Source organism: Frieseomelitta varia, unplaced genomic scaffold (genome assembly GCF_011392965.1).
Source record: "Frieseomelitta varia isolate USP_RPSP 00005682 unplaced genomic scaffold, Fvar_1.2 scaffold_368, whole genome shotgun sequence".
Lineage (NCBI taxonomy): Eukaryota > Metazoa > Arthropoda > Insecta > Hymenoptera > Apidae > Frieseomelitta > Frieseomelitta varia.
In genome coordinates, this window is record NW_025110110.1 from 139,444 (window position 1) to 159,889 (window position 20,446).

Below are 20,446 nucleotides of genomic sequence, written 5' to 3' on the forward strand. Positions count from 1 at the left end.
CTCACGAGCGCACACAGGCGCGCAACTCCTGACGATGTAGGGACGCGGCGCGGCGCGCGGTCCTCTCTCCTCACCAATACCAGCTCGAAATCCTCCTCTGGTTCCTTCCACTTCCACCTCCGTCGTCTCTTCGTTCTCCACCTCCTCTTCCTCTCCGGCGTCCTCCTACTCACGCTGCCGCCGTTCTCTCGCCGTGCACGACCTCTCGGGGTTGCTCGTGGAAAATCGCCGCTCTTCGCCGACGTCGCGGCGCGCATCGTTTGGACGGGGATCTCTCGTACGGCTGGCTAACGTCGATCACGGGTCTACGGCCTTCTCTTTTCGCAATCGTGGACGCGCGTTTTCTCATCGGTGAACGAGCGAACGCAGGATCTTATCAGTGACCGCGTTTCTACGCGCGCTTTATCTCTTTCTTTCTCTCTCTCTCTCTCTGTCTCTTTCTCCTTCTGTTTCTCTCTCGCTTTGCACGCGAGTCTCCAGTCGTCCTCGTGGTGCGATCATCCCCCAAGCAAGCGTTGGCTATCCTTCGATCAAGATGAACGAGTAAGTACCATTTTTACCAAGCAGAGAGATATTTTCTGACAGTTTGTTTGTGTTGTATCGTAGGCTCAATTTTTAGTAATTCTCTGCTGTTTTATGTTCGAAAGCGATTTTCTGATTGTTGGAGTGTAAATTTGTTTTATTAAAGACAGAAAATTGATACTGTTCCAAGTTCCTTCGTTTCACATTCCAATAGATTTGGAATTTGATACGTTATAATCGGCAAGATTTCCGATTTGAGAAATACTACGTTTAAAAAATTGTCACGTTGAGATTTTTCACGGTCTGCATTTTACTCTTTAGTAGATTTTTATTTTAATTAACAGACCAATGATTTAAATATCGCATAATAGCGAGTAATCATATTTGAATATACGATAAAGCAAAGGATTTCTAAAATCACTGCGAAAACCACACACTATATTCACGTCACGTTAGATAGAACCACCACACCATATAACTTCAATTAAAGCCACTCGCTATATTTATATCACACTAGACAGAACATAATACCAAACCACTACCACTATCAATCATACGTTTGTTCAATGAAATTCATTTTATAAACCAATCTTCATGTCGACCCTACCAGACACCTCTGTTCCACTTTCGTCCCTAGACATTCAACGACAATCTTCGCGATCCAGGATACGTCGGTTGGCCGCTCGGTTCCCTTTCGCTGGCACTGGTTGCCTCGCGGTGGCAAGTTGGCACGGAGTAGGCCTCCGCGTGGGGGCGGGCGACCGGGTGCACTTGGAATTTGATTTTCGTCAAAGTTTCCAAGGTGAACTGGTCGCACTGGCAAGTGCGCGCATCTGCAAGAGTATACATATACGTAGGCGACGACGAGGGGGGCCACGCGGGAGTAGGGGGCTAGAGAAGAGGAACTGAAGCGGAGAGCGAGGGGGTGCTCCGGTCTGGAACTTTGTTCTTGTTCTTGCGAAGAACTTCCACTCACCTTCTCTTCTCCTCTCTCTCTCTCTCTCTCTTTCTCTCGATGTTGGCCCTCCTTCCTGTACCCCCGCTGCCGCCGCCACAGCTCGTGCCATTGAACAAACTAGTCCGCTTCAACGATAGTTACTTCTTTCTTGTTACGCGGCTACCAAGTTTCGCACCAACGCGCCGCTCCGGAATGTTGCGGTGAACTTGGGTAGGAAGCCCCAACGTTTCCTACGTTCACTCTCGCTCTCTTTCTCTCCTTCTTACTCTCGCCGATGCTCGGTGTCTGGTGCTCCGTTTTCGGCCACGAAGGATCACCGGGATTCGGGGTTAACGACAGCTGGCGCGTTTCGTCCCGGTTTCCAAAGACAGGGCCGATCAAGGCCAAGTACAAGAGGGACTTCTTTGGTACCCGTTCCGAGTTTCCGGTCCCCCCTCTTTCCTCATCCCCCCCCCCCCCCAGTCTTAAGTTGATTCAGCCACGAAACTTAGGCTGCAGTTCCGCGCCGATACGGCACTTCCTCTGGGTTCTGCTTCTCCTACGACGCTGTCGTGGTGCACGCTGGCGGTGCACGTTCGAGGTGGATGGCTAGTCTTCCGAGATACGACAACTGTGCATGCCAGTTTCATCGAATGAGGGTGCTTTTTGGAGTCGACGATTTCGCATTTTGTTCGACGATAGTAGAAGAGTGGAGTTGGTTTTATGGAATTGCCAGTTGATATTGATTACATTGTCGTGGATATTTGTTTCATGAATATGTATGATTGAAGAAACATTATATTATTAATTTCACTGCTTATTCTTATGTTGTACTACTTAATTTTTAAACACGAATTGACTTGTCTCCCGAATACAATGCTGTACTACTTGTTTCTTGAACATGATTCTATATCATAACTCTGTGTTACTTAAAAATTATTATTTATGGAAAAAGATATCATTAACTTTCTCCTTTTGCTTAATAGCAAAGCTATACACACACACATTACATATGATGCTAGTAGTAACATGTATAATAATTTTCAAGGGACAAAAGCGCTAAAATTACTGATACATTTCTTAAAGTCTAAATAAATTATACAAAGTTTTAGTTAATAATTAAGAATTAGAAATTAGCTAGTATTAATTCTGAACTCTTAAATCTTAAGTAGTATAGCATAGCTTTCAAGGGACAAGCACCAAAATTAACGATACGTTTCTTAAATCATATTTATAACGCAATATAGATTCTTAATTTCAAATTTCAAAGTAGTATAGAATATATCACGCGTTTCACAAGCAGCAGTCTCTTTTATTGTTAAAAACTCTCCCTTTAATCACGTCATCCCTGCGATATCAGCGACATTCCACTTCATCTTGCCACACTTCTCCTCATCAACCGTACCTACATATCTCTCCAACCGAAAAGTTCGCTGTTGCGCAGCTCGCAGAATTTTCCAAACCATCTGCGAATCGATTTTTCAAACAACCACTTCGCGCAACACCCACCGATCCGCCAACTTTACCCCCTCGTATCGCTACGATGCTCGAAAGCAATCGATCGAGGGATGATTAATTACACGAGCTTCTTAAGAATTCTTCTATCACCTTCCGCCGCGGCAAATGGGAGAGACAAAGGGGGAGAGAGAGATGGTTCTCAGAGGGAGGGGGAGAGCACGCGAGGAGAGAAACAGAGAGAGAGAGAGAGAGAGGGGGGGGAGAGAGAATGAGAGAGTTAGCTGGTAGGGGAATTGTTACCCGAAGTTTAAACTTGGTTGTCGACTGCCGTTAACAAGGTTTGCCATGGGGCTGGTTCAGTAGTGTCTAGGTCTCGGGGTGTGCCACATCTCGCGCCCATGTTCATTCCGGCGTCTTGGCTTCGTCATCGAAAGTACCGTGTATTTGTCGCGTCTCGCTCTTTTCGACCTTTGCTCGAAAGGTCGAAGACGTTCTACGTCGCTGACGGTGCACGTTCGCGTCGTCGTCACCGGTGAACTAGTTCCGAAGCGGCTAGTGACGCTGCTCGTTGTGTTTTTTATCTGGTGTATCAGTCGCTCGATTGGTACGAGCGTGGAAGAGTCAGAGATTGAATCGATGGAGGAGACACGGTTACGCACGTCGATGGCCCTGACAGATTTTAGACGTAAGTGTCTGTTTCTCTTTTGGCATCTAAAGAGAGTGGAAGCAAAGCGATGCTATTTTTGTGAATCGTGTTTTTGAAATTGGTTTTTCACATCGGGGTGAAGAAACTTATCACTCGGAATGAAAGGGAGTTTAGAATTAAGATTCTGATCCTTAGTAATGTAATAAAAAGAAGACGATCGATATCATTTACAATTTTTAAAATTTATACTGTTTGTGTATCGATGAAAATGTCTATTAGATTCCAACTGCAGTTTCTGGTACTTTTTCTAATTGTTCAATGTAAATTTATTCATTATTTGTAACGCTTAATCTTTACACTTTACACTTGGAGTCTTCAACAGGAGGCAAATTGTAAAATGAGAGGTTTAAATGTATTTTTGAAGAAAATTAAATAAATTAAAATAAATTTAAGTCCATTATTGAACAATCGTTGGTACGCGATGGTCCACAAGTTTGGGAAACATTTGGCAATCTGATTTCGGAGGCAGGTTCCCTTTCGATGACACCGGTCCAAACCGTCGGATACCTTCGAATCGGGTAGCTCTCCCTTCTGAGAAGTGAGGGTCGCCGTGGAGAGCGTCCGAAGATTACAGAACGCGCGGGGGGTTGAATTTAGGCGGAAGAATCGTAGTGAAGCAACCGGCGACGGGTGAAAACTCACCCCCTGCGTGTCCGTTGATTATATCGATTCGAGGCCTACCTAACGGAATTACGTTCAGAGTGGCCCTAACCTCGCTCAACCTTAAAGACACCGGCTAAGGTCGTCCGATATTTTCTACGACCTAAAATTGAAGCTCCTGAATGACGGACAGGATAAAAGAGAAATGGCTTGAGGCAATTTTATAAAGTGGAATTACATTTAACAGATTGACGATGGTCACCGGTGACTGGTGTTTGTGGTTCCGTAAATAACACAGAATAATACCATTTAATAGTTTAGTTACTGATTGAATAATTTAATATCAAAAAACGAGATATATATTTTTTCAATTCACTTTTATTGTAACGTAATATTTTACGAAAATTAAATATTTCGTTTTATGAGCATAATGTGTAAATTTTGCGTGAATTGAATTAATACAATATGCGACTGAGTTCGCGAAAGTTCAAATATCAATTTCAAACTTTCCATCATTACGTGATTAACAAAAAACTTACGGTTAATCTCCGTTGGAAGAAAGACATTCATATTACAATAAGCTACATTCTCGCTACAAGCTATATAATTTGTTTTGCGAACAAATTTTTCACAACATAGGCAGTTGTTACTTGAAAATAAAGATATTACGATTGGTAGAGTGATTGTAGTGTAGCGAGTGGTTTGATAAATCGTTTCATTTTCTTCGTCAGGCTGTGTTTTGCACGACATCGCGACTCAATGGTAGTAATTTCTCTTTCATTATTTTCAAATTACCTTTGTTCGCGGGAACGATGGGAGTTAAATATGATTTCACTAACAGACAGACGTAAAAGTGTCTTTTGCAAATTTGTTTCTACGATTTATATTCTGATGGCTCGTTCGGTTAATTAATCGAAACCATACAATTAAAATATAAAAATTCCACACATCGTACAAACTGAACGTTTCACTTTTACCTCGTGATATCGATTCAGTTACACGGATTTCAACGATGAACTTTTTAACACAGATGGAACCTATATTTACGCATATTTCCCGATAGAGAAATCCACCATCGTATTTCATTAAATTCCCTTTCGCTCTCGTTTCCTACCGACTAATTACAACGCGCCCTTTATCTCTCAACTTCATAATCAGGGGATATGATAATTTGGGCTTATGTTACTTGATTTTGAAATCTTTTATTCCATTGTGTCTTGTTAATCTTGGCGAACCTTGGAAAACGTAAAACACAAAGTGAAACTAAACAGCCAAAGATATTAGCAATCTAATACATGAAATACTGCAGTCAATTATTACCCAATGATGTAGTATTTGAGGGTTAATTAACTGCTGCAGTTCAAGTGAATCTAAACAGATGAACTAAACAGTTGTATTCTTTCAAATAGTCTATACTCTTCTTGTCCTCAGGCTCTACCTCTTATTCTACATCATAAATATTCTTTCTGCCCTATTACTCCTAATCAGTCTCTCTACAAAATTAACAAAACTCACATTCTAAATGACTGTGCCCGGATCCACCCACTTTGCACACTGTCCTATAGCCTTCGAAATTTTTCTAATTTCTCAGTAATATCTAATCACCTAAAATTCACATTTCCTGGAAGATTATCCGCCTCGTTCGTTTCGTATCCTCGAATCATAATCTCGCGTCAACCGCCATAGCGTCGCGTCGGTCCGTTATCCCGGCGAGTATTAGCTGCTGCAAGCTATCGGCCGTTCGCACGATAGCGTGATCCAATTTGTCGAAGAATGCGCTATCGCGGCCAACTGCGAGACGGCGGGACGTAAGAAGAGGAGGCAAAACGCGGTAGGACGCGAGTCAACGGGAGGGGGAGGGGAGGACGAACATGGGGTAGTTTAAATGGGGTGGGACGGAAGGACGTCGGGAGACGAGAAGTCGAGGGGGCAGGCAATTAATACGACGCGGAGGCATGCACGTCGGCTGGCAACGGCGAAGGAACGGTTCGCTTCATTAGGGCCCGAAGGTAGGGCGGAAGGGTTGATTTTTAGCTTGGAAACCCTCCCACTGCCGCCTCATTGGTTTCCAATTATCGAAATGCCGTCGCCTTAAGGCATCCTCGCCGCGCTGCCTGTCCGTCTCCTGTCCCGGATGCCTTCCCCACCGAGCGTTCGTCGTAAATGTGCCGTAATTTATAGTCGAAACGTGCGAATCGTTTATTCCGCTCGGAGTACCACGGCTATTCGGCGATGGAAGCGGTATGTCCGGTTGAAACGATCGAGACGAGCAAGTCCAGCCGCAAGTTTGCTACCGTTGCTATCCGACGTCGGAATAACGACAGCAATTTCACACTCTTTCACGAAATTATCAACTTGAATCATCGAACTTGATACTGATTGATGCTGATGTTCAAACAACACATCTTCTGACAGGAAATCTCCTAACTTAGAGGGAAAAAAAAGAACGTCGAGCCAAGACTTGATTTAATCTTCTTTCTATCTTAATCTTAATCTTGCGCTGGAATAACGTGCCACGCAGAATTTTTTGTCCCAAATTGCAACATTTTCTCAGGTTTAAGTATATTTAAATGTAACCCAGGCAAAACAAATGATAAGTTTATTACTTTTTAATAATTTCTATCATACCGACGAGTTCAAAAGGAGAAGAAAGCGACGAATTATTGTAGACGGTTCGGTCACACGTTATGGCCCGTGAATCAATTGCCAGCGCAAGTGGTTAAAAACTAACTACGTTCGATTAGAACTCGTTCCTCAGTGATTTCAATAAAAAGCAAACGATCGCGAAGCGTAACGGGAGAAAAGAAGCGCAGCTCGGAAGCGAAAGAAGGGTGGATTTGGGCGGCAGTTTGCCGAAGCGTGTAGCGATTTCGCACGGGCGAAACGCAACGGAGAGAAAGAGAGACAGAGAGATTCGGAAGCGGGTGAAATGCCTATCGAGCGTGAAGCGTCGGTCGGCGAACGGGGGAGCTCTTTCGTTTTAGAATTTTGAAAATGCGAGCCGGGCGTGTAGGGTGTTCCACGACGTGACGCCAGATCCTGGGAAATATAAAGGCCGGGGATCCAAGCTGGCGATGGTTCTCCGGGAGAACCAGTAGAAATCCTGCAATCCCCACGACACACACTAGCTTCCGCACCTGTTTTCCGGTGCATCGAAAAAGAGGCGGGCGTTCTTACGCGCGCCGACGGACAGAGCGAGCTGGTGCGAACCAGAAGAAGAAGAAGAGAACCGGCTAGAAGGTAGAGCTTGGTAGAAGAGAAGGAGGTTGAGGTGGCGGCTGCAGAGCAGGAGAAAGAGGAGGAGGAGGCGGATGAGGTGGATGACGAGGAGCAACGGCGCGGCGGCAGTAAGAGGAGAGACGAGAGTAGGAGAAGGAGGAGGATGACGACGACGACGACGACGACGACGACGACGAGAAGGAACGAGGAGTGTGAGGAGGAGTATGAGGAGAGGAAGAGGTGCAAGAGGCAGAGCACAGGAGGAGGGGGCGGAGGAGGTGGAGGTGGAGGACGACGACGAGGATGAAGAGGAGCAGGAGGAACAGTAGGAGGTGGAGGAGGAGAGGGATGGCCGGGGTGAAAGCAAGCGGGGGTGGTCCAATCAGAGGCGAGTACGGGTGGGGCAGAATACCTCCGCCCTCTCCCTCAGCAACGTTACCTCCTGTAACTCTCCTCCTCATCCCTCTTTCTCCACGAGGTTGGAATCACCGCCACTTCCAACCAGCACCACCACTATCCACCTTCTTCCTCCTACTCCACCTCCACCTCCACCTCCTACGTAAGCTCTGGTCTCTCCTCCTCTCTGAAGCCCCCGCGGCTCCTGGCGGCTACCCAAGACAAGTGCCCGCGAGAGATTCTCACGGCATGACTGGGGATCGTTACGTACGACCGACGGCGAGGATATCCACGGCCGAGGATTTCCACGACGATTTCCGCGCGAGTACGCGTTACCAAGCCATCATCCACGATACGCACGCAATAATGCTGTCCGCCGCACCCGTCGTCCTGGACCCACCAACGATTGCGCCCACCTGGATGCGACCGATCGTCCGACGTGATTGAACGACCGCCGCACGTCCGCCGCCACGTACACACAGAGACACATTCGCAGCCAGAGCGGAACACGGCGATGATTCTACCGATCACGCGATCGTCAGTAAGTAGGCGCAACGTTTTCATCCTCACCCCCTTCTTGCGTTTGGTCCCCGCGATTCACCTCGTTGTGTAACAATCTCTTCGTAATTACGGGTGTGTACATTGGTGACAGACAAATTACGATTCGCATTTCGAAAAATCACTCGCACCTTTCAAGTGACAAGGAACGCAAACGTAGGAACGCTAAACGAACGCGTATGAATTTGATCGAAGTAGTAGATGGTATCGTTGATCCGCCGTGCACCCTATAAACGGAAGCAAAGGTTGCTTTCCTGCCGATGAGAAATAAATTCGGGGATGATCGTACGTGGAATCGAAGGAGAAAGGGGGGAAAATAGTGTCGGGTGTACGGTCGGATAAACACCTGTGCGCGAGATAGGAATGGAGTAATCGGGAAAGGGGACGCGGATGGAAAAAGATAAAGAGACTGTAGCAGTGGGGTGTGCTCGACCAAAACGCGGATGATTCGATCCTTTCTGAACCATTTCACTCGATTTGCCTCGGTGAAATATCGCCGGCCGACTCGCGGCCAACTGCCACCATACGTGTACGCGTGTGCTTCGAATTCTCGTTCGTTTACGTTTCTCCGAAACTGTGCTGTTTGTCTGAACACGGTCGGACACTTCTACTGCTTCTGCTTCACTGTACCGACAGATTCCTGACGTTTGTCGCGTCGTAACAGAACTTTCCTTGTTTTGTATTCTACTCTCCCTCGTTTCCTTAAATAAGAAGAAATTTTTGTGTTCTACAAAGTGCAGTTGAAACAAAACGAATCTCAACGTTAGATCGACAAGTTGTCGAATATCGAGGCAATTTTGCTTTTGCGTTCGTTGCGAGATTTATTGTGATGGATTGTCGGTTTTTCTTTGGAAGTTAGGTTTCGGTGGAATCTATTCGATGGATGGATGAAACGTTTTCACGAAGTTAGATACGCGTCACGTAGAAAGACAAAATGGATAGTACGTGAAAGTAGGGCGATGAGATTATCTTGGCCAATAAAGCGAATGGTTCGGAATGACTGCAATTATTTCGTGGCGCGTGTTGCTGGTGCCGATTGGACGAAACTGTTTCGCGATCAAGAGAGATAAAGACCTCGAGGGTACGCGCGAACCTATGGTGGACCTATCGTGTATTACCGTAAACGAGATAATGTCCGCTCGCTTAGAAATTCTCGCGAGAGTGGAGTACACGCGTAAAATGGGAGAACGTTTATCTGGAAATAAATTAATTGCCTGACGATCGAGATCATTTCCGTGGAATTCAAAAAAATGACAGAAATAACATTTAATTTCCAATTGCAGGAATTATAGGTTGTAAAATTATTTTTAAAAGAATCGGTTTTTTTTCGAAAACTAATATACAGGAAGTAGTACAATTTTCAATTGTCAAGTACGATATTTATATTCTTCTTATTGCAGGCCATTTTTATGGCCTCGCAACAAACGCCACAGCCACCATCCACCGTGAGATAACGCGTGTGGTGGTCTAGCTCATGGGAGGAGGCAACTCTCGCCGCGTTATATCATTTATATTTAAGAGGGAGGACGAAAGTTTGCTAACAACATGGCCGACGCGTCTCTGAGCTTTTCCACTCGCCACTCTGTGCTTTCATCGTCTGGCAAGGACGACCTTTATTCTATTCTCGGCGGTTCCATGGCGCTGAGAACCGCCCACTTGCAAACCCATCCTGTGAAGCAATTTTGTGAGGAAAAATGAGACGCGAGAGTGGCCGCACCGGCCATTACGCGGATGCTCGCAGATTCACCTCGACACATGCCCGCTTCCAGAAACTTCAACCGCGCAGCTTTTTCTATGTAGGACAGAATTAATACAATATTCTTCTGAGAGTTGACGTCGATTCGTTAGAGAATGCTTCTCCTTCCCCAGGTAACCGTCTTTCGCCACGCGATATTTTCCATTTGACCTTTTAAAAAAATTTTGCAGCTCTCGTAGATTCTCGGAGAAGGAAAATTATTTTAGCATTATTCGGCGAAATTTTCGATGATATTGAATTTATTATTCGCAATATTTAATCTAGGTTCTCGTGCTCTTCTTCGCAATTGAAATGTCAATTATCCTACAAATAATATGATTTTTACTTTCTGAAAGTAAAGCTTAAAATTGGAGTTATATTACTGTTTCAAATCCAAGTTTAAGAAACTGAATTGTTTATTTCCGACACGTTTTGCAATAAATATAAAAATTGTTGAAGAAATGTAGCATTCTCGAACCTTTTAAATTTCGATTATAAAAAGAGATTATAATTATTTTCAAACTTTCTCGATGCCCACAAGTACTCGTAGTTCAGCGAGATTGCGAGTGCATAAAAACACATACGAAACGGCAGTGCGTTCCCTCGACAAAGACACAGCGAAAAAGATCACTCGTATTTATCCAGTTCGTGAAATAGCGTAGGGGAAGAGGGCGGGCGGGAAATCAGAAAGGTTGTCAGCCAAATGCGAGTTAACAAGTTCGCGATCGACATGGCCGCGTCAAGCACGTCAAGCTGTTTAAGCACGCAGTCACGCGAAAGCACGACCGCGAAACACGCGAGCCACGTCGTCGAGGGATTTCCACGCGTTCGACCGCGTGTGGATCTGTCGTTCGGTTTATCGGCGTGCACGAACACCGGCCGAGATCGAAAAAGTGGATACAGTCAGTCGTCGTCGATAATAATAAACGAAACGGGGAACACGCGCGAGAAGACCGCGGGCAATGACGAATGGTAGAATGGCCGATACAGAAAGTGAAGCAAAGAGAGAGAGAGAGAGAGAGACAGAGAGAGAGAGAGAGAACAGACGAACAGATAGAGAGAAAGGGAGAGGCGAAACATGCGAATCAAATCAATGAATCGAAGGAGAAAGTGATAGCGCCTCGCTGTTTTGTGAATGAAAGCGTGCAGAACCGACGTTAATGTACTCTTCGCCACTCATTGATCGTCTGTCGCATTGTGGCCATTGTCGCGCGTTCATGTCGTAGCAATTAATACATACTCATTAGCCGCGTGCTCTAATGCAATCGCCAACGAACGTTTAATCGTTGCAACCAACGAATATTGTAGAAAATCCTTCCAATGGATAATAGTTTAGGATTCGTACTATGTCGAACAAGAGCAGGAGCTTTTGTTTCTCGGTCATGGATTTTAAAATATACAGGGCGTTTGATATAGTGCAGTGGTACAAGGTGTGATTCTACATGCAAGAATAAAAAAAAAAGGATAACATTCATTATTAAACGCCTTTTGAGCTTGATACTTGACACTTGAATACTCGTGTCTAGGTAATTTCGAATTGGAAAATCAAAGCCTCGTTTAGTTAGACTTGGCGCACGTGTATCTACCCTGTCGACTTATTTGTCATTTTCGATTTACTTTTTAAACGGTTGTACTATGATTTTAAGGATAATGCTTTACGTTTTCTTATGTTGGACTTCTTGGTGCTTCAATAACTATAAGCCGACTGTATCGGAATTTTTTGGCAATTCGACGCAACGCGTATAAGAATTCCTACTTTCTTTTTTAACGATAGCTCTGCCAAGTCCGGTATCATTCTCGAGGAACCATAATATTACCACGATTCTCTCCACGCATAAGCTGCACCGGCCTTACTGCAATCCTCCACCACCGTTGGTTGTTTCCAAATCTATTCTGTTCCTCTGTGAACACCGGCGGCGAAGATCAGGGCACAGAGGGGGGCGAAAAAGCGGGAAGAATGGAGCGGAGCGGGCGAGCAGAACCAGAGCCAGCGGAAACTTTTCCCGTGCAAAGTACCACGCGGACTGGCTCGAGGTTATGAAATTCTGATGGCTCATAAAATGTAAGAAAATTTACAGACTTCGCCCCTCCGCGCTCTGCGTCTTTCTCTTCGTCTTTCTCTCCTCTGGCCTGGGTCTACTCGCAGTCGTCGGCCTTCTTGCCGGTCGTGCTTCGTTTCTCCTTCGTTTCTCGTTCGTTTCGCGGTGCCGCCGCCGGCTTTGCGAACTCGATAGAAGAACCGGCTGGAGGGCGCAAAAGGGGACGTCGGCGTAAAGTTTAAAACTCGTGGCAATCGATTAGGAACCTAGGAGGAGAAAAGACCCGCGCCTCGTTGTTTCTCTTCGACTTGAACACCTTTTTTTTTTTCTCGAGTTCGCGCGGGACTCGTTTCGTTAACTCGTGCCGTTGTGAACACGATAACGTTGCCACTTAATGGAAGGAGATACCGATTTCGTGGATTTTAACTACCCAGACCAGAGCCAAACGAGCGTCTCTGGCCACGGGTAATGAATTTCTCTCTGTATGAACGACGGTATATAGCAGTTGCGGGATGTGTCTTTCGAGAGCCAAAATCTTTCTATCGTTGCCCTTTGTCTGATATCGGTGAGTACAGTCTTCGAATATTGGCAACCATCGGTAGAGTGTCTTTAGATCGGTAACGGGCACGAAGTTTCAAATGGAGATTTAAAGCGCGCGGTGATTTAAATGGCAATTTCGCCGCCACGTTTTTAGTTTCACACGACTACCAAAAGAGATTTAGAAGGTTAGAGGTTCATTAGAATTCAATTTTTCTCGTTCGCATCTTTGAGTTGAAATAAAGTTCCTGCTCTGGGAACACGACGCCAAACGTTGGAATCGCCGAGGGCCCGTTTCGCTCGTTTTCTCCCCAATCAAAATCTTCTCGTGTCGACCAACGTCGAGAAGGGGTTAATTAACAGCAGCCAAATGAATAAGACTTGATCAGTGGAAATTACGCGAGGAGCGGCACAAAGGACGATGGCCGAACTATTTTCGTCTATTATCGGAACTTCTCGAATCACAGACCCCTTCCTTGTATACACTCTTTCAAGCAGTCTAGACGTTTTGTGAAGCTGCAGGCATTGACGAGACGATCGTCCGGACTATTAGATGCCTGGGCGGAGAGAACAATTTCAATCACCTCCCTTCCCCCCATGTCGATCAGAATTTTCGCTTGAAACAACTTCACTTTGGCAATCGAAATTTTCAATATTAAAAATTTTGAAGCCTATACGTGTAATGGAATACTATCTTTTGAACAAAAGAAAAATTATTGCAAACAGCAGTGAATTACAAAAAGATGTTTCTACATCCGTGGATTTCTAATTGAGTTTATATTTTTCTGGACGTAGTCAAAGATAGATGAAAATGGATAAAAATTTTATAAAACGCAGATCCGTGTTTCCTATATAAGGATAGGTTTGAAAATTTTTTATTGCCTCGCCTCTTCTCAGAATTCATCGTCGCAACCACGGTTGCTCTGTGAGAATCTGTCGAGCAAATTCAACGTGAAAACGAACGATAAAAATTCTCGGTCGCGCAACGACTCGAGTAAATCGTACCCGGTTGAAAATTTTCCTCCCGCTGGATGTAGCGGGGAATCTTTAGGCAGCGATGCTCGCCTGACACTCGCCAATCTCGCGCGTATAATTATGTATAAAGGTGACGACGACGACGACGACGACGACGATGACGACGATGGGGCCGGAGTTAGCGAGGCTGATGGCGGTGATGGTGGTGGTGGCTCGCCGCTCAAAATACGTCTAAATATTAATGAGCTGTCCCTGCCTACGGCGTACCACCTTCGTTTGGGCATTCATGCTTTCCTCAGACGGTGGCTACGTGTAGGTGGGCCGACGAACGCGTCGAAAAGTATGTGTTGGTGTAAAATTAACGCGGTGGAGGGTCGGCCGGTTGTTCGTTGTCGCGACGCGTGTGTGTCAGATGCGAAATACCTGTGGAGCGGAGTTTGAACAACGGCGTCGAACGATAACTATGGTTTTCTGTTCGCTGGTTGATCGTCATCTCGAATAACACCAGAAACGTTGTAGAACAAATGGAGCAATTTCATTGATCGAAGGGGAGCTCTTTCCTGGATACGGAAACAATAGACGTTTTTAAACGCGTATTTCCAATTTATAGGTGGTAGAAAATAGCGGTGGTCGATATGGTTGAATGGAAATCGGTTTCTAGTCCTAGAGGCAGCAAGTGGCGTTGCGTTATAACTTTATTTTCCACGTGTGACTTTGTCAGTAGTGTGACTGGTAGATAGACGTCTCAATATCGTGGTTGCAATTATAAATAGCAGCGCAAGAAATAAATCTCAGTATTGAATATTGTGCGAGTATTGTGAAGTACGAAGTGTAATTTAAGTGATATTTAGCTCTTAGTAACGTTACCTGGAATAATATTTGTTGGCCATTGTCTGTTGTTTGGCGCAATCTGTCGTTAAGTAGAATTAGTCAGTATATGATCAGACGTAGATATTCTACTTTCAAATAATATCCCTGGATATTAAATTAAGATTAAATAACAATTGAATGTACTAATTTCCGTTGGATTACTAAAGTTCATTTCATTTAGTATTTTATTCTCTCTGATAAACATTAAAAAATTAAATTAAATCCAACTTGGAATTCCTGAATTAAGTAATCATGGCAGCTTGAATTACTGTGATTCCTAATGTTCAATGATACCCATAGTGAGGAATCAATACAATTATATTATATTTTAATTATTTCGTACATTTTATTAATTACACCGCTGTTTACAATGATAATACCAACGTAAACTACATCGTTCCATTGCCACTTTTCTTTCAAGTATAACAATTCCGTCACCTCCAATCAACACTTCGTTCTTACATTTCTCGTTCCGCTTTCTCTTTCTTTCTTCCGTTCTTAACTATCCGCGCCGTTGAATAGCGAGGGCGAGGAGAAGAGTTTCTCGCAGCTGGGAAAGGGAGAAAATAGGAGATGCGAAGGGGTTGACAGGAAGGAGTTACCTGATAGTTAGTACAAAGACTGTCATGTAAGATGCGCCGTCAAGTAGCAGTCACTTCGTCCCAGCACCCCCGTCCCACCCGGTCCCACGCCCTTCATTTTGTTCTCCTCTATTTTCCCGGTACTCCTTCTGTTCTGTTCTTCCTGGCTGGCAGATCCTTCGGGACGGCTAATTGTGAGCGACAGTCGCAACGGGTAACGGAAGGAGGGATCAACGTCACTTTCGAGAACTTCTCAAAAGCTCAGTCGTCAGTCGTGCGCCGTTATCTAAGAATTCGTCGATAAGCTTGTCACCAAACATGTCGTTCAATCTGCAAAATTGTCGATCGATCGACAAAGAATCTCTGATCCTGTTACCTTCACGTGACAAAATATTTAGAACTGGAATTCCTTGTTGCAGTCACAAAAGTATTCAAACATAGACGACAGAAGAAGTACTTTATGTATACGTCGTGAGTATATTGCATAAAACATTTTCGAACTTCATTGTCGCTGTAACGAAACACAAGTATTAGAATTATGTCGGCAAAATTTCAAATCAATTTGAAAATGTACTTGGGAGTTACAGAGTATTTATTGTGAACATATATTCAATGGTAAATTGAAAAAGTTACAATTATAACAGTGGTGTCTCATTACAGTATGTATATGTATAAAATGTCGAGATGTTTTGTGTAACAAATACAATAAATTCTTGAAATGTACCTATAAGTGTTCGAATAGTTTTTTGAACAACTAGTAAGTAATAATTATAATAACAATAAAAAAATTATTCGATAATTCGAAAAATCGTAGAAATCAGAGAATATTTCCGCAGAAACATCGAAAAACACTCTAGTGGCTCGCGCACTTTCTCGCGGAACCCAATATGAAATTTTTATTCGAGAGGAGAAGTATAGTTCCTTCGAGGTGGCAATGCCCGTCTTTAGATTCGAGTAGTCACGGCGAAGTATTTTCTCTCTGCTATAGCAGGAAAATAGTTTGATTGTTACCTGGCTAACTTGTCACATTAAACACTGTAGAAATACCACGGCGGTAGCGCAGGTGTGTTCCGCTCTTCCGAAGAATCGAGAAATCGATTCGCCCAGTTTCTCGCGGTAAGATCGACAAACATACCGATCACAAACGAAACTGGAGTTTCCGTGCACCGTCCTCGCCTTCGCGGAACGCGTTCGTTCGAAAATGGCGCATCTGCTCCACCATCTTTACGAAGCGGAACGCGACCAACCTTTCTCCAGTTTACCTTCGCGTCTCGAGAGAAACGGCGACTGTATTTACCATCTCTCGTAAGTACTTAATTTTGCTTTCGGAATTAATTCCGCCAGGGTGGGTGGGTACGGAACGGAAACGGCGTAGGTGTTACCCTAAAGGTAAGAGTTGCTACGTCGCTGGCAGGGACGATGGTGTTGGTGGCACATTGAAATACCGGCGATATGTCGGCGAGGCGAGGCTCGTGGAAACTTCCGTCGAGTATTTTCCCGGGACTGTCTCTCACAATTAGAATACCCCTCCCCCTTGGATAAGGATAGAGAGAGAGGGAGAGAGAGTGAATCGGCTTCGTAGAAGTGGAGTAACGGCGCAGATACGTGCCTATTAGAGGGGGAGAGGCGTCGTCGATTTTCCGAAAATAGAGACGGAGAACGCGAGAGTGGGACGGAACGATGATTTATTGTACCTTGGGAATGCGCCGAGAGCCGGAATTGCGAATCTAGTCGATGCCAGCTAGAAATATCGTTCGCTCTTGAGCTTAGGTTTTTACAGTTGAATGTACTGTCTAACAGAACTGGAACAGATTGATATTATTTAGAAGGGATTGATTGACACATTTAGTTTATTGGTCCACCACATTTTTAATACCGCTCGTACGCAATATATTGCTTTTTACAACGAAATTATAAGCGTGGCTACGGATTATGATTACTAGATTGTTGATATTTATGTAGTTTCACGTTCTTACAAACATTCGCATTCTGTTTTGGAACATTTTCTTAATATTGTTTATAATTAAATTCGCACCTCTAATTAAAATTTAAAATCTCGCTACTTGGTCAGCTGTCATACTGACATTGAAACTGATATTCCGACTTTGATTCTTTCCACTGGAAATGTCTGACTGCAAGTATACAACATTTTTGTATCAAACCCGCTGCTACTATAACAAACGCGTGACGATCATATCTGGAGCTCTACTATAAAAGCGTGAAACAAATGACAACAATAACGAAGAACTCAGTTTTAATTATTAACGTAAGTTTATTTATTACATAAGTTTTTTTATTATAACTATTTGAATAAATGCTTACACGCGTGTGGCCGTTTTTTATACTAACTAAAACCGTCTTATATATGTATGTATTCATAATAGAAGTAATTAGCCTAAATAAACGTAGGTTGGCAATACTCATCTGTATCTTGGCAGTATAGAAATGTACTACAATATACTCAACAATGAATTTTACCAATAAGAATACGTGGCGATAAATCGCGGCCATGACGATCATTACAGAGATATCTCGAAATTTTTGATCGAGGGTAACCTCATCATCGCGTAGCAGCCCCCGTCGTCGAGAGGGAAATGCAACGGAGCCACGATGGAATCGCGTGACGTACAATTCGACGGTTCGGACGGACGGCTCTAGGAATAGTTGGTTATCGGCCCAGCAGAGTGGTGAGCCCTGGCCTGGGTGTGTGTCTTTAGAAAAGCATTAGTGTCCGGAATTAATTGATCGCGGAAGGGAAGTGGATATCTAGGCGAGCTTACATGTTCCTCTTTGCCTGGTCCCTCACTCACTCACTCTCTCTCTCTCTCTGTCTTTCTCTTTCTCTTCACCTGGTACTCTCCCTTTCTCTTGCTCGCTGGTTGGTCTGGGGGTGCAGGGTAATATCGGTACTAGCCTGTACCAGTCGATGAGCCACTCGCCGCCCTCCCCTCCTCGTCGCTCTTCTTGCATTGCCTTCTACACACGACTCTGCTCGGGGCAACGATATAATCCGATGGCTTGTTCCTCGTGACTTTTGCTCGCGTTTTTAATACTGAAGCACTTGCCGACACGTATCAACCTCGTTTCTTTTCTCTCTCTTTCTCTCTCTTTTTCTGATCGACTTTCGATCACGTTTATTCGATTCATTCGAAGATCCAGCGTTCAATATTGAAATAAATTCCTCTAGACAAACACATTTTCGGTGGCTAGCGTGAAATTCGTCCATCAAGCTAGAGTAGTTGATAGAGTGCGTGTTATTTCGTTGGTGTTTCTTTGTCGCCGAATGTTGTGAAATTTGTCACAGAGTATAGTTACTTCGAAAACTTGTTGCTTTTTGAAACCGTGAATGAGTATGTACTCATTTTATAGAGTAATAATCTTAATTAATTATATATTTGTTCGTGATCGTAGACGTCCCTGAACAAGTATGGTTGCGTTTGATATGCCTTTATTACAGTAGATCGTATTCTGTTTCATTTTGAGAATATAGTATTTAAATCGGCAAGACAAACTTTCGGGTATCTTTCAGTAATCATACGCACAGCCTGAATCTTTAACACGACAATTAATACAATACGTAGCTCTTGCGCAAGGGGCGTGAAGTCTCTTTTTTTCTTTCTCATCCGTGTCATCGTCGAGGATTCTCAACGCCGAGGGCAAAGAGGCGCGGAACGGTTAGAAACGTTTGTTTGAGGAGGCCGAGGGCCGACGGTTATTAAGCTCAGGCCACAGACCACATCAGAGGCAAGTAGAAAGGCCCCTTGGCGTATTCACCTAACCCTTTCTCTCTCTCCTTCTCTATGCCTTCTTCTCTCTGGCGATGCGGCTCGTCCGCGTATCTATCATAATTTACGATGCCTCGCGAACCTTCTGGTCTCTAACGATCGATCCTTCACGGATTTCGTTCGAGCGTAGACCAGACCGGAAGTTTTAATGCATATTTCATTTTCCGTCCCCTCGAGTTGCAGTTTCCGGCTGTGCAGCGTGTTTCGCGGTGGCTACGATCATTTTCAGCGACGTTGATCGCGCGTGCAACAGGATCAAGAGATCTTGAGCGAAGTAATCTTGAGTAATCTTGAGAAAGTAATTTGCTTTCAATTGGCTCGAAGATCTTATCATTTGACTCGGAGTATCATCTCAATGGGAGAGTCGTGACTTGCGAGTTTGTTACTCAGCTCTTTCACTGCCGATTAAAATAACTGACTACTGAAAAAAGAAATGGATATATTATATATACATATATGTGTATATTGTACACGTATATTCCTCGTATGATCAACGTAACGGTGCATTAATATATACATAGGCGCTTAATACTTTGAGAGACTCGCACTGCAGCATTAAAACAGGCACAATCTGAATGCAGCTTTTTATATCGATTGCTTTCTTCAACAAGAGAAATAAAAGGCCGTTCTAGAAGTTGAAGGGATATAGAACTGTCATGTGCATTGTTCCTTGATCGTAGCTCAGATTAGTACATACGCAATCATGGTATCAATTATTCAGCGATATCGAATAGGCGTAAATTGTTCACGCAATGTGTTTATGTACTTTTCATCGTGCAACTTATGCACACTTGCAAATTGACTCAGCCTGCGAATAAACCATCGATCTTGGCCATTTTGTAAAAAAAAAAAAAGAAAAAAAGAAAACAAGAAGATTTGTATATAATAAAAATCTTGTTACAGTCTTCTGCAAGGAACATTAATTTCAAATCATGCGATCATTTGATCAAAACCTCGTTTCACTTGGAACGTCGCCAACTGTCCTCTTCGAAAACCACCTATCTCTGTCAAAAATCGTATCGTCGATCCCACGAAAATCCAGAGCGAATTGTTCGCGAGGTGGCCATCACCGGCGATGCCGATTACCGGCGTGCCCGGCGAAATACGCCTATCCAAGCCACTTAGACGCAATCACGAAAGCAATTGGAATCGGTAAATATCTGATTCGACTGGTGCAAAGGGAAGCTCGCCTCGGGAGGGCTGAAACGAGCGGCGAGAGGAGGCGCCGGGCGTAAGCGGTTAGCCGGATCGAGTAGTAGTCGACTTGATACCCGTCAGATATGTCCTTGAAGCATGCGAGCCGTGCAACGCGCCACGTTTGATAAAGGACGCCGATACTCGCTTCAGCCTGATACTCGCACGCCTCTGCGTCAAACGTTTCCACGCGTTTCGCGTAATGGATATACGCCCGGTATATGCCAGTTCGCGACCCTCTCGCTTCATACCTCGCGTTTCACCTCCTTCCCCACCCACTTTCAGCTGATCCCTGTTGCACCCGCGCGTTGGCGTGCAATCGCTCGATTTCCCA

General features: G+C 44.4%; 1 long non-coding RNA gene across 2 annotated transcripts in view; it reads left to right on the forward strand.

The window, feature by feature from the left end:
* The first annotated feature begins 418 nt into the window (after positions 1-418).
* The window catches only part of LOC122530963, a 148,313-nt gene continuing 128,285 nt past the window's right edge, over positions 419-20,446 (forward strand). The window contains exon 1 of one of the 2 annotated variants that reach the window (XR_006307155.1): positions 419-543. This is a non-coding gene — a long non-coding RNA (uncharacterized LOC122530963). Of the gene's footprint in view, positions 544-8,062; positions 8,380-20,446 lie in introns of those variants that run through there. The other variant, XR_006307154.1, reaches the window with a different exon arrangement.